The 14,853-nt window shown below is 50.0% G+C and overlaps 2 long non-coding RNA genes across 3 annotated transcripts; both read right to left on the reverse strand.

Moving 5' to 3' along the window:
- Positions 1 to 24: 24 nt before the first annotated feature.
- Positions 25 to 7,748, reverse strand: LOC128336648 (uncharacterized). Of its 2 annotated transcripts, XR_008312027.1 has the most exons (6): positions 7,601 to 7,748; positions 2,676 to 2,767; positions 1,956 to 2,097; positions 1,458 to 1,590; positions 1,293 to 1,374; positions 25 to 1,206 (listed from the first exon to the last, which is right to left on the reverse strand). It is a non-coding gene; the product is annotated as an uncharacterized LOC128336648 (long non-coding RNA). The 2 variants fall into 2 exon arrangements; XR_008312026.1 differs by lacking the exon at positions 2,676 to 2,767.
- A 929-nt stretch (positions 7,749 to 8,677) lies between these two features.
- LOC128336607 (uncharacterized) lies at positions 8,678 to 14,690 on the reverse strand. Its single transcript, XR_008312015.1, has 2 exons — positions 12,089 to 14,690; positions 8,678 to 10,620 (listed from the first exon to the last, which is right to left on the reverse strand). It is a non-coding gene; the product is annotated as an uncharacterized LOC128336607 (long non-coding RNA).
- Between the last annotated feature and the right edge of the window lie 163 nt (positions 14,691 to 14,853).

Raw genomic sequence — 14,853 nt, forward strand, 5'->3', positions numbered from 1 at the left:
CTGCGAGCTGGTGCTCACCACTACCCCAGTTGTTCTGACTGGCTGAGTTTTTTCTTGGTATGCGCTGGTATCCAATTACAGAGCTGGGCTCCCGGATCCAAAGAGAGGGGCCGGAGCAGTTTTTTCACTAAGAAAGAGTGTCTCGCTTTGGAAGACACAGATTTTTCTTTGAGGAAAAATATGAGCTTGGAGCAATATTCTTCAGAGGGAGTCTTCAAAGTCAAAGAGGGGGAGACCCAGCATGAGGGTCAAGGCAGATGGCAGCAGGGTGGCCTTATGCTTCACTCCTGGCTGAGGGAGTCCAAGGGGCTGGCTGAACAAGCTGCCTAGACTGAACAGGCTGAAGTTGCAGGTTAGGATTTATTGGTTTGTGGTGGTGGTGGTGGTGGTGAGGACAACGTGCCACCCATCCAACAAATCTGGCGGGGAGAGGCAAACCTTTGCTACCAATTCCCTGGCCAGCTGCAGCCCCATGACAGAAGGAAAAGAGTGCACCAGCGTGGGCAAAGAGGGCAGGGCCTGTGCAGAGAGAAGCAGAGTCACCAAGAGCTGTGGCGTAGCAAGTGCGGTTGCCATCCTGATCACCCCCTTCACCGCTGCCCGCCTCCTCATCCGACAGGTACCATACATCCATTTGTCTTGGGCGATTCAGGTGCAGATAGCTCCTGAGGTGCAACAGCATCTTAGGATCAAAGCTTCCAGTGCTAGGAAACTAAATCATCTGGCTCCACTTCTGCATGTACTGGGTAGATCAAGTGCCATAGCATTGGCACACAAATCCAACTGGAGAGTCTGTCCCTGGACACTTTGATTTCCACCTATCGTCACTCTGTGGTGTTCCCCAAGACTGACAAGTAGGCCGAGGCTCCATGCAGTCCACCAGCCGGAAACAACCAGACACTTAGCCTATCAGCTGGCAGATCGGGCTGTGATGGTGTGAAGTGTCCCTCAACCCAGAAACACAAGTGATAATTTGTGTTTGGCATCAGTGGCCATTCAGAGAACTAGTTCACCATCTCACTCGATACAGCAGCATACTAACTGTGTGCAAAAGGCATAACCCAAAAATGGTTGTTACATTCATAACAGCACTTACATTTATTGCCAACTATCGACATGCACAGGCCTGGACCAGCCAGAACCTGGTTTTCCTTCATCATGGACCACACGAATTCTTCCTATCACTTCCAAGGCTGCCCTGCAGAACTGACAGGCAAATGGAGACAGATGAGCCTAGTATGCCCATGCTGCAAGAGCAAGCGCCAAGTATTACAAAGAAGAACAAGACATACCACCAGGAGCTGACTGCCAGAGAGAGTGCTGCTGAGGGAGGCACCGTGGTCTTGCTTCTTTCAACCCCTTCAAAGCCTGCTCCTGAAAAAGAGACCAAGGTTACGTCCATGGTATGTGTGCCACAAGAGAGAGATCTAAACACTTCCAGTCAAAATACATATTACCAGTGGCAGGGAGGAGCAGAGCTGGTTTCTGGCATTCTAGATGATCGTGCTGCTGCCAGGGCTGGGCCTGTGCCAGTTCTTCTCTCTGCCCCTTCCAGGACACAAATAGAGGCTGTTGTGTCCATCATGGATGCTGCACAAACCAAATTCAGGACACTGTCAGTAAAAGTCTCTACCACAAGCTGCATCATGAGCATTTCACTTTATTGGCTGGGCAGTGGGTTTGTTTATTGGGGCTTTGGGTTAGTTGGTTTATTGGGGCTTCAGGTTTATAGGTTGTGGTGGTTTATTTGGGAGGCTTCAGGTTTATAAGTTGGTTTATTGGTTGTGGTGGTTTATTTGGGAGGCTTCAGGTTTATAAGTTGGTTTATTGGGGTTTTAGGTTTGATTATAGTGGCTTGGGTCTCTTGGTTGAATTATTTATTGGGTGTATTGGTTGTGGCAGTTTCTTGGGGCATGTTGGAGCATTTCCTTGTAACCTTCCATGGAGATACTTACATCAACAAGTGCAGCATATCCAATCTCTTCAATACATACAATGCAGCGAGTTGAAGACATTCATGGCAGCATTCTAGAGCCAGGTGCTGCTCCCGAGAGGGGGCTGCGCTACTGCTTCTTTGCTCACCATCGAAGGCTGCTCCTGCCAAAGAGATGGAGGTTACAGCTATGAAGCACATGCAGACTTAACAGGCATAAACCATGCTGGGGCACAAGTAACCACTTGCACACTAAAGACGACTGGGACCAAGAATGGCCACTCCCCTTTTGAATTACCAAAATGCCAGCAGTTACTCACATCTGCCTATAGTGCTCATCTGAACACCAGTTCTGGCAAGGCTGGAGGGGCTGGTGCACCACACAGAGAGGCAACAGTATGGCCTGAGGGCTGGGGCGGTAATAGCTAACTTGGTTATGGAACTCTGCTTATGGGGGTTACTGGAGAGCCAGCGTGGTATAGTGGTTAGGGTTGTTGTGAGGAGAAACTTAAGTATGCAGTACACTGTTCTGGGCTCCTTGGAGGAAGAGCAGGATATGAAATGTAAAAAATGAAATGAAAAATACTGGCCCTTGCCTACCCACAGGGCCATAGACAAGGAAAGGCTTTTAGTGCCGCTAAGCTATCTTCTCCCTAATCCACAACAGAGAATCGGCTTTCTTCACCCACTGCCAGAAGTTGACCTGGCTCTCAAGATCAGGACGCACACACACACCCCTTACCTCTCTGCAGAACAGCACAGGAGGCCATCCTTGTCCTCCCAGGTTCTCATGGAGGGAACTTCCAGTCTTTCAAGGCAAAATACTACAGCCACCTATGGAGGGAGAAGCACTTTGTCCCTTTGGGTCATTTGAGCTTCTCTGCAGGAGGAATAAAGGCTCCTGATCTGGTTTTTGGCAGCAGCACTCTAAGTGAAGGCAAGTCTGGGACATAAATTACAAACTGAAAAGTGGGGAGCCTTTAAAAGCTACACAGGAAGGCACCTGCAGTACAGTTGTTATTATTATTCGATTTCTATACCGCCCTTCCAAAAATGGCTCAGGGCGGTTTACACAGAGAAACAACAAACAAATAAGATGGAACCCTGTCCCCAAAGGGCTCACATTCTAAAAAGAAACATAAGATAGACCCCAGCTACAGTCACTGGAAGTACTGTGCTGGGGGTGGATAGGGCCAGTTACTCTCCCCCTGCTAAATAAAGAGAATCACCACGGTAAAAGGTGCCTCTTTGCCCAGTTAGCAGGGGTCAGTTCTCCTTCCCTGCATCCCAACAGACATTTATTCCAATGCTTGTATAGGCAAAGAAGGACAGTTGTCCTCTGCAGAACTCACTCATGAGACCCCCATCTCTGCTGCAAGCCTTGGGGCCATCTGAAGGATCCCAAGTGGGCACCACTTGGAAAAGCAGAACACTTGGCTACCAGCCTAGGGCCCCATCCCCAGAACTCCCTGAAAAGAGACAAGCTTTTTTGAACTGGGTAACTCCCGATTCTAACCTGACATACAAAGTGAAGGCCTATGAGCATGTAGACTGTGCTTTAGTACACAGTACAGTTGAGAGCTTTTTAGTGTTGGGACTTTTTAGTGCAGGGTTACAGCCCTACGTTCTGACCTGGGCCAATAAGGATGTAACATGGGGGAGCACGAGAAAGTCCTGGTTTGTTCTAGCTTTAAGTACTAGATTCAAGAGATCAGCAGTATGACCACCAACACCCCTTCAATGGAAAATGCTACAAAGGGAGCAACAAATCAGTGTTAGCTGCTGATTTGGGGGGCAAACTAGAAAGATTGTCCTCTTGCTAGATCAGAGTCCTACATTTGAGACATGCAGTGACTGGCCCAGGGTAGCTTAGTAAATCCCATGCCTGAATTGGTATATTGGCCCAGTGCTGTACAGTTCTCAAGATATTGTGCCACACTGGTCCAGCATCCACAAACTCCTGAAAGCAAAGACAAGGCAGAGCTTCATTAAGCACCCAGAAAACTGAGCCAGATGTTTTAACCCAATTACCCAGCCTTTCAGAATTTAGGACAGGCACCAATCCCCAGAGCAATACACAGACATCCACACCTTTGTGGCTTTTGCAGTGAACACTGCACTGCTTCATGGCCAAGCTCTGGTGCTACCAGGCTGCCAGTGGATTTTGACTCTCACAAACTGGAATGGGAGAAGAGTTGTCCTGCACCTTGTCCCTTGATGTTAGGAAGCAGCAGAGACAACCAGAGGAGTAGCAGACTGCAGCATTTCTGAGCTTAGACTGACAGGCTGGTGAACACACACACGCACCTACTACAAACCAGCTTCAGCTGCACTGCCCTCCCTCCCTCTGAGGCCAAGACTTTTGTCTGCCTTACAGCAACAGGTTCTGCTATGTCCTGATGCTAACTGAGCACCCAGTCAATGTAGGAGGACTAAGTCATTCCACTCGAAAGAGTGTTGGGAGCATGGTATGAAAATGCACTACTGGTCTCAGGCATCCCAAGTTCACAAGACAGGATAAAGAGAGCTATGCAGACCTGGCTATCCTGTCCTTCCTCTAGGCAGTCCACAATCCTCACAAGATCCCTGTTAAGTGGGCTGTGCAGGAGCCACTGGCCCAGGTTAACCCAGTGAGTGTCATGGCTGAAGGGGTCTCCCCACTCCTACGCCACCATCAAGCAGCTGCCTCAATCCCATCCATTAACTGGTTAAAGTTAAGCCAAGAACACAAGCCAACACCACCAAGCAGCTCTTTGGAAAAAGCCACTGAAAAAAACAGAGGAAAGGAAGGAGCACATAACTATGTTTAGGAACAGAAGCAAACCCAAGAGGGCCAAACGGCACTGACCACCCGAGCCACACCACCACACTTGCAAACACACCCAGACGGGAGCTGCACTGGGCTCCTCCCCGCTTCCCCATCCCATCTCCAGCTGAACGCTTCTTGCTAGAGGCCCTCTGCAGCTTAAAGCCACAGTCACCTATTCTGCAGCTGGAGTGACATCCAGACTATGAGACTCTATAGGACTACTCAAGAACAGCAGTCTGGGGGTGTAGCTAGACACTGGGCAAGATGGCTGCTTAGCCCAAAAGCTCTTTCCCATGCCAGGATTTATATAAGAACTCAGCAGGCCCAACTGTTAGCAGCAATACTAAAACAGAACAAGCTGTGTGATAAACAAGTCACATGGTTACTAAAATGGAACCTAAACGTTTACGTTGAAAGCAAAACAGCAGCAGCAGCAAAGAGCCTGCCAAGCAGCATGATGGCCTCCAAAATGGCAACAGCGGGAAAATCACAATTGAACAAGGATACAGCTGCTAACAATGCTGTGCAAGATCCTGACTTAGCAATCCTTGGGGCAATGCGGAAAAAAAGCTATCAGCACTGTGGGCCATGCACTGAAACCCTTAGAAGACTAATGCATCAGGAAAAGGATCACCAGTTTAGCTACGTGAGCCAGTGATGCATCTATAAAATTAAGGGGGATAACTCCCAGCAGTGGGTGGGAATGGAAACATCTCCTGAACAGACAATGCTGCCATCAGAATGGCAAAGAGTTATAAGGCAATCTATCAGTCCTTAGCTCAAAGGCACAACGTGTATGGGGGAAATGGCTTAACAACCCAGTGCCACCGTGACCACCTCTACCGCACAGCATCTTCTGATCCCTCAAAACAGATCAATTTAAAGGGGGGGGGGGGAAATGAGAACTCTACATAGCTAAGGACAAAGGTGAACAGACTCATTCACAGCTGAAAAATAATGCAGGTGAGGTTAACTGAAACCAATTCAGTTTATGTCCAATCAATCTGTAGGATCACAAGCACTCAGGCATCCGATTTTACAGATCACACAAAACCAAGAAGATGATCGCTAGTATTTATGGTTTACTTAAATACTCCTTTAATTGGGCTGAAAGCTGTAAAGGAATTAGACTTAAGACAAGTTATCCTTGTTGGTCTCTGGTCCAACATTGACCATGCAAATCAACCTCTGCCACAGTGACAGAAAATACTTTAACATTAACTCATCGTTGGCATTTGCCACTTTGCAGCTCAGTAGAATATACCAATACTGGGATACAACTTACAGCCAGATCCCCAACTAGCTTTACTAGGGGTACAGTCAGAAGATGATGCAGTTAATTATGAAGTCTTCTTGGCCTATAGTTCAACACTGGCCAGAACAGAAGAGCCCTATCACTGGAAAGATCCAGTATTGCCCTCCACAGAGCAACAGTACATATGTCTGGGATATTGCACTGACATACAAGTTAATAAAGCTTCAACTTTCTCGAGGGCCTTCCACCTCAGATTATTGCATTAGCCACTGGTATCCTCTTGCAACATATAGAATCATGCATATGTCCTTCATGGTTCTACTAGACATTTCACATTTTGGAAAGCTGAAATAGGCATATTTTGGAGCAGGAAAGGCCTGATTTCTCTGGCTTCTGGGAGAACTCAAAGCAAGTGGAGGCAAACCTAGACATCAGACTCATTTCTCTGCTGATTCTTGGGCTGAAGTGATCAGATCCTCTACTTCACACAACCCTTGCAGCTAAACCCAAGAGTGAAACTCCTGGCTTCCTAACAACAAGTCTCCCTGTTGGCTGAAGCTAATGAGCAGGCACCTGGAATTGACCCTTCAAGAGCAAGTGCCAGCTCCAAGTGGGAGCCCTGTGAGCACAGGCAGAGGGGAGATAGTTCTCCGAGGCACTTTTTCCTTGACAAGCACAGAGGACTTCAGTAATGTCCTGCACAAGCAAAACAAATCCTTACATGCTCTCTCAACCAACATTAGGCAAAGAAGCAAGGCAGCTGAGATCACAGACTATTGGACCAGTTCAGGGCTGGTGTGAAGTGAGCCCATGGCTCTTCAATTCAGCCATACTCCTGAGAAGACATCACAGCCGGCCTCCCCTTCTCCTGCACAGGCCCATCAGGAAAGATACCCCAAGGACCCAAGCAAGCTCTTTGCCTTTAGACTGGAGATCTACCCTGATGTGTTAAGACAAGATTTGGCCAATCTGGACCAGAGACTGAGGTGGGGAAGCTGCCCGCTCCATTCCTACAAGTCACTGTGACTGAAGATGGAAGGTCGGCTTCCCTTTCAGAATCGATGGCCCTGCAGCAACACTCAGCCAGCACACCAGGTACAACAAGCCTTTCCCCCTTACTGTAGGAGGAGATTTACTCCGACTATGGGGAACGGGAAAGGAGCTGGCAGACTAAGATGTTCTTCTCTTGACTTAGCTGGCAGGCCCGCTCTTGCTGATCCTGGGGCGTCTTCTCATGGCTAGACCCAGGTAGGGCTGCCCTACTGGCATAGAGCCAGTCATGAGAATGACCTTTGTGGCTGGACTAAAGAGTGGGGGGAACTGAAGAAACACCAGTACTTCAGTTTTACTTGTTAGAACTTCTAGGATAGAAGCTTTAAATATTAAACTCAGTCAGAGAAGTTTAGTGTTGGAGCTTCTAAGTAGGCAACAATGTTCTACTCCAGTATCATGCCATGTCCAATAAAGACATTTTACGAGGCAGGAACAGGGAGAGTGCCAGTCAACTTAAAACCAGCAACCCCGTCAACAGGGTGGAGGAACCAGATAAAGCAGAGACTCAATAGGATCAGCCCTTTTAAAAGTAACTTAGAAATATAATTACCTTGCAGGATCGATGAAGAGATCTTGTGTTCTCTGTCTTGCAATAAAAGCCAGCTAGTCAACTGCTTCAGAAGAATCCTCAAGCCAGACTCCAACCCTCCCTGAGCTGGCTCAGGCACACCACTGACCACCACAAGCTCTGTGGTAGAACTGCTGAAGTTGTGATGCACCACTGTGGAGGGAGAGCTTATGTACTCATTGAAAGGCCCGCCCCTTCCTCAGTTTAGCCCTACTCCCGAGGAGGCCTCAGCAGACAGGAAGGGGTGGGGCTATGACTCTTTATAAGCCCTCAGTCAGTTCACAGGCTCCCTTTGCTGCTCCAGCAACTCCACTGGAGTAGACCTGTTAGGAGGAAAGCTGGCCTTGACCAACCAGGTAAGGTCTCTGTGTTTGCTCTAATCTGTTGTGTTGATCCTTTTGCTGCCAGGGCTGATGGGGAAGGAAGAGGGAGCAGAAGCCCTGCTGAGTGTGTGGAGTCCCAGGGCTCTTCTGAGGGGCAGTATTGGGGATCTAGTATCTAAGTAAGGGGTGGACTTACCTTTTAATAGGTTTCCAGATGCAGTCTGCTGCCAGTCAATTGAATAGTCTGCTGTATGTGTCGGAATTAATTTCGGAGAGATGGAATTGGTTTAAAAGTTAGATGTATTATCTGAAGTGGGTAATTCAGAGGACTGTAAATTATGATAAAACTTTTCAAACTTTCTGGAGATGTCTACGGAGCAAACCATTCATTTGGCATGGTTTGTAGATGGAATCAATCTGATGGCTTTGGACTGCCTTTTCTTGCTTATGCACTTAGCTAGAACGTTGCTTGCTTTAGCACCTCTTTCATAATTTGCCAGAGAAAGAGTAGCTGTTTTCTAATAGAGTGTGATTCTAATAGGAGGTTCGGCTTTATTTCTTTATGTTCAGCATATATGTTTTTGCTTGGTTTATTATAATATTCTTATTTTTTACAGTTCTGGAGCCTGGAAGTGTATGCAGCTGGTTAATCCCCTTTCCATGAAATATTGCTTTAAATGCTTCCCAAATTGTGGCTGGGCTGAATCAACAATCCGAGTTAAATTAAAAGTCAATCTTCCAATGTTTTGCATATATCTTTATTGTATAATAAATAAGTTTTCAACCAAGAAATTGGGTTATTAGAACTTTCAAAACTTAATGAGCATATTATCCAATTGAGATCTGTCCAAATGTTATCACTAATAGCATCTTGAATATCATTCTGTAGGGAACTGGAGATGAGAACATAATCAATCCTAGAACAAGTTTAATGTCTGGCAGACAAGAATGTGTAATCCCCTTCCCCTGGGTGTAACAACTGCCAAGGAACTACCAAATTAGCTTCCTTAGAGAGATATGCTATAGGGAACTTAGAAGTAGAAATATTGGGAGTATACTTGGAGGCTGACCTATCCAAAGCAGGGTTTATGGTTACGTTAAAACCACACCCATTTATCCAATCTTGAATCTTAATACTTTGAAGTTTTTAAAAGAGATTTTCAGTGACAGAGTATTTGGGGCATATATGGAACACAGTAACAAGGGTTTATCCAAAAATGTGCCCTCAATATATACAAACGGACCAAAAGAATCTTTATAGTCTTTCAAGGGTGTAAATCAGCAATTTGGGGAAAACAATGTGGCAGTTCCTTTGGACTTCGAGCTTCCAGCTGCTATCCCTGATGAGGATAATTAAACTAAACAATGTTGTTGTTCCTCTTTTAGTACGTGTTTCTTGAAGAAAAATTATATCTGTCCTTTGTTTTAAACACCTTAGAATGTTTGATAAGAAACTAAGCCATTACAATTAACTGAAAAAATATTTAAATCACACATCTTTAAAGGACAGATTACCCATGTCAACAACTGCAAGTGCTATAACCAATTGGACTAATGTTATATCATAGGCCTTGAGTCGAAATACATCATCTTTGGCAGAAACTGTTAGCATTGAAATACATTCATAACTAAACCCAGGAACTATCCTTCCCTCCCCATCCTCCAAATCACCACCAAAAAGGTGAGAGAGAAAAGTAACCAGGTTAAACCAACTAAGACAATGTTAAACAGAATTCTACAAAAGAGTGAGGAGAACCAAAACCAATGTTCCCTCTCTCCCAGAACTAGGGAGTAAGTGAATCCAGTTACAAATGTGAAGAAAGCATGAAAGAGCTACTAAATCTTTACGTTCAGGGCTCTCCCCCCCTCTCCCGCTCCCATCCAGGTATCTTACTAAGCATATTACATGCTTATAAAGTGGGGTGGGGGAGTATAATGTGCCAAAGCATAGGAATTAGTTCTTTAATCCTTACTAGACTCCATTATATCCTTATTAAACTCTTCCTTTAGCAGTGTCCTTTATCCGGAGAGCAATAACAATTAGAGCAATGGGTTGAAATTAGAAATTCTTTTCATATTCAGCCCCAATCTCCTACTCGCCCTCCTTGTGCCATTCAAGATAAAAGTTCAGTACCAAGGCAAATTATTATCTTATTTGCCTAAAAAGAAGTAATCAAGAGTAAGATTAGACAATAAGGCCAACTAACATTTCACTCAAGTTTCCCAAAGTGAAACATCAGGATTGGTGACTTCTGGGGCTGTCACTTCTTCCAACTAGAGACGCTTTGCTTTGCCAAGAAACTTTGCAGGCTTGAGAGTTGTTTGGTGAGAGACCCAGGGTACAAATGGCACTTCACATCTTTAGCTTCAAGGGGAGTCCAACAAGAGATACACAGAGGCAACAAAAAGTATTTAGTGAGTAAAGAGCTGGTGGGGTTTTCACTTCTTCCATTTAGAAATGCTTTGCACATAAGTTCTAGGTTCTTGAGATTTCTTGGGCAAAAGGCCCAGGATGGAAAGAAGGTTTTTCTCTTGTGTGTCAGCAGCACAGAAGGGGTTGCAGCACCACTTTTGCCAGCTGCCATGTTCCTAAGCGTAGCTGCAGGCTGCATCCTGGTTCAAAAAGCCCTTCCTTGAAGCGTGTGGTTCACAGTGAGATTCCTCCTCACAAGGCCACATCTGAGAGAGAGAGAAATGGAGAGCCAGACTGGAGGTGGGGGGCAGTTGTTTTGTGCTCTTAGCATGCTGTAGAAATGCTCATCTTCCTCCCTCCCTATTCTAGAGAACTGCTTGGTTGGGGCAGAAGGCAGCTATCTCCTTAAACGACCCCCATTCACCCCAGAAGAGCCAAATTCCCAGCTGCTGCAACACCCCACCAGTCTGACGCTCCCTGCCTTTGCCACCACTTTGGAGAAGACAGATGTGGACAGACACACGTGTGCACACACCCTGCGGGGACTGTGCCCCACCCCATGTTTCCAGCTCTTCTCCTGCTTCCCCGTCTTAAGACCCAAAGGCGGCTGCCTGGAAGCTCTGAACTGCCAAAGCTCCTTCACTGTATTAGTCAAGATGCCCAGGAAACTCTCTCAGGAGCCAGATTCTCTCTCTCGGCCAGTGTTGAAGTGGTGGGGATAGGACTGGTGGTCTGTCTGGCTTCCGGCCCACCCTCTCTGCCCAGGGCCAGCCCTGCACAGGCAAGCTTGTTCATCTCCCAGTAAGCTAAGCGCGCGGGGGGGGGGGGGGGCGCACAGCGAACTTCACAACTAAGGTGCTGCAAAACAATTAATGGTAAGAGCAATTAAATGTTTTTAGTCTTTGACATGATTTCAATTGTTAAGTGATTTAAGATTTTAATTGTAAACCACCCAGACTCAAGTTTTGGGTGGTACAGAAATATTTCAAATAAATGTGCTGGGGGGGGGGTCTTGCTGCAGCAGACTAAAAAGCTGGTGTCACCTTGAAGACGAATTTCCTTTTAGCAGAAGCTTTCATGGACTTTTGGAAACCCCCTCAGCGGCAGGCAGAAGTCCTCATGGGAAGGACCAGGGAGCCCACGGACATTGAGAGTGCCTGGGGCCACGCCGCACCCCACAGACTGAGGCACCTACAGCTCCTCTGTGGGGAGGAGGCTGGGCTGGGGCCCCAGAGAAGACAGGCAGACAGACAGAGGGAGAGGAGCTGCGCAGAAGCAAGACCCTCTCCAGCGGGCCAACCCTTGGGAAACGGCACTGGCCTCGGAGCCCTGACCCTCCCCAGAGCAGCTCCATCCCCTCAGGGGAAGCCCTGGCCGGGCTCACACAGGCAGCCTCTCTGGGTCCTCGGCATCTCCCCTGCGGGCCAAGGCAGAGAGGCAGGCCCACCTCCTGGGGGCCTTGGGCAGCCACCCCACTCCCAGATCCTCCTCCTGCTGCTGCTTAGAGCGAGGCCTCCCCACGGGCAGCCCCGGGGATCCTGCCCCTGAGGGGACTTGCCCACCACCACCACCACCAGGCCGCCTTCTAGGGGCCGCCAGACCCGGGCAGGCAGCCCTCCCTCTCCTCCCCCCAGCCCCATTCCCTCTGGCCGAGGCCCACTGGCGAGCGAGGGGCAGCCCCAGGCAGGCAGGCAGGCGGGGCCCGGGGGCGCAGGAGACCCCTCCTCCCCTCACCCGCCTGCGGGCTCCGCGGGGGCAGGGCCGGAGGGCGACGCGGGAGGCGGCCTCGGTGGGGGGGGGCACCGTCTCGACCCGGCGCCAGGCCGCCTTCTCCAGCGGCAGCCGCGGCGCCATCCCGGCGGGCACCGAGGAGGTGGCGGAAGCGGAAGGAGAGGAAGCTCCGACCGACACGAGGCGCCCCGCCTCTCCCTAGAGACTGACAGGCCCTGGGCGCTGGCTTCTGACGTCACCCGGCGACGGGGGGAAGGGGCGTGACCTTGGCGGCCACTGGCTCCTTCCTCCCCGATGGCGCGGAGCCGGTGACGTCAGGCCCTCGCCTCTCTCCGCCAACTCCTGGGCTCCGCCCCCATTATTATCATTTTTATTATAAATTATTATTTACTCGATTTCTATACCGCTCTTCCAAAAAGGGCTCAGGGCGGTATACACAGAGAAAGAATCAATAAATAAGATGGCCACCTGTCCCCAAAGGGCTCACAATCTAAAAAAGAAACACAAGATAGACACCAGCGGCAACCACTGGAGGGATGCTGTGAGGGGGTGGAGAGGGCCAGTTGCTCTCCTCCTGCTCAATGAAGAGAATCACCACGTTAAAGGATGGTTCTCTGCCAAGCTAGCCAGGGATTTTTTGACAGGAGAGGAGGGGAGCCTCTGCCTCCCTCGGGCCACGTGACGAGGAGGGGGGGTGCGGGGCAGCGCCCAGACAAGGAGGCATTGGCTGTCTGGAGCAGGGATTCCCAACGCTGGGTCCTCAGATGTTATTGGACTTCAACTCCCACAATCCCCAACCATAGGCCATTGGGGCTGGGGATTCTGGGAGTTGAAGTCCAAGAACACCTGGGAACCCAAGGTTGGGAATCGCTTTCCACAGCTGCCTCTTTATGGCAGGCGGGCTCCTTCTCCAGCCTCCCCAAATCTTCACTCCACACACACCCCCCCACACCCCTCTGGCCAAAGACAGTCCCCGATCTCGGGGCTAAGAGACTTTGCACAGCTGAAGGGCGCCCCGAGCCTGGGAGAACAGCAAAGGGCCCCCCGGTGTGTTCCCCACCTCCATTCCGTGCAGCTTGGGAGGGAACAGGGTCCGTCCCCAGGAGGAGGAGGAGGGTCCCCACGTGCAGCATGGATGTCTGTCGAGGTTTTGCCTAGTCGAGGCTACAGGAGTCTCGCTCATGCACTCTCGCTGCTGAGCATGCGCAGGTGCTTTTGCAGGTGGCAGGCGGAGGAGCGGGTCCAGCCCGTGAGCCAGAAAGCAACCCTGCCTGGACCCCCGAGCTGCGCGCGCAGCCTGCCTCCCCACGCTCTCCATGCAAGCGCAGCAGGCGCCGCACAGTTCTCCCGAAGGGCTTTCCTTGGGTGAAGCCCCCACCCCACCCACCCCCTAACCACGGCTGCTGCTTTTCTCTTCCGGGCTCCCTCCCCTGCCGGCTCCGCTTAGCATTTGAATGAGAGACTGCCTGGGGGGGGGGGGCCCTGCGAGAGAGATGCCCCTGCAGGGATGATGCGCAGCCCTAGACTAGCCCCGGCTTGGCCTGCAGGAGGGGGACCCAGCTTCAATGCCTGGAAGCTTCTCCCAGTAACTTGTGGGCCTGGGAGGGAGTCCTGCTTAAAACCTTGGAGAGCTGCTGCCGGTCAGAGCACAGTCCTGAGCCAGATAGCCCAAGGTCCCGACTCATCAGCACAAGGCAGCTTCCCCTGGCGCTTTCCTGCACCGTTTCCTTTCCCATCCCTTCCTGTGTTTTCCCTGCTGCCGGGAATTGCTCCCTCCACCTTGTTCTGTCTTTTTGGACTGTTGGATATTTCAGATTCAGGAGCAGGACTCCGGCTGTGACTGGCCTGCAACTCCCAGGATGCCCTGCTTGGGAATGCTGGGAGTTGTAGTTCAGGAACATCGGGGTGCTGGAGGCTGCCTCCCCCTGCTGGCTCTCTTTGCATGCTGAGCCTTATGCTGGCAGCACCGAGTGGGGCAATGGTTAGAGGCAAAGACACACCCCGCTTCAAATCCCCACTAAGTCACACAGCTGGCTCTGGGCTCCCCGCTCTCTCTCTCTCAGCTGAGCCTGCCTTGCCAGGCTGTTCAAGATAAAAAGGGCAAGGAGGGGGGGACCAAGGATGAGGCCTCTCAAATGGTCTCCCACCTCAATGGGGGCAGCTTAAGTGAAGGAGAGCCGTTTAATTCCACCTTGCCCTGGTGCTGGAAGGCTTTCCTTCTTTCCTCTCCCACCTTCACAGCACGTGCTACACCCCATGACAGCCAGAAGTTCTCACACTGGGAGAAAACAGAAGCTGTTCTCTCACAGGTGCTTCCTAAGGCTGACATGTTGGTCTTGGACGTGCCAGAGAGTCTGTGGAAAGGCCCACCAGAAGAACCCCACACCTGCCCTTGGTCTGTGAGGCCCCCAATCAGGAGGGGGAGGATGGAGTGCTTGGAAGGAACCCACAGAGACCTTCCTCAGGGTGGGAAAGGGGAGGGCAGGGGAAGGGTGCTGCACTGAAGAGGGCTTGGTCGGTTCTCTGGCCCCCAAGGGAAGACCCTGCCCTAGAAATGCTCTAGAACAAGGGATTCTCGAACTTGGGTCCTCAGATGTTTTTGGACTTCAACTCCCATAATCCCCAGCCCCAGTGGCCTTTGGTTGGGGATTATGGGAGTTGAAGTCCAAAAACATCTGAGGACCCAAGTTTGAGAATCCCTGATCTAGACGCAGGGGTAAGCAGCGAGGTGGCCAAATTTGCAGCTGGTACCAAACTCTTTCGGGTAG

Source organism: Hemicordylus capensis, chromosome 13 (assembly GCF_027244095.1).
Source record: "Hemicordylus capensis ecotype Gifberg chromosome 13, rHemCap1.1.pri, whole genome shotgun sequence".
NCBI classification, from domain to species: Eukaryota; Metazoa; Chordata; class Lepidosauria; order Squamata; family Cordylidae; genus Hemicordylus; species Hemicordylus capensis.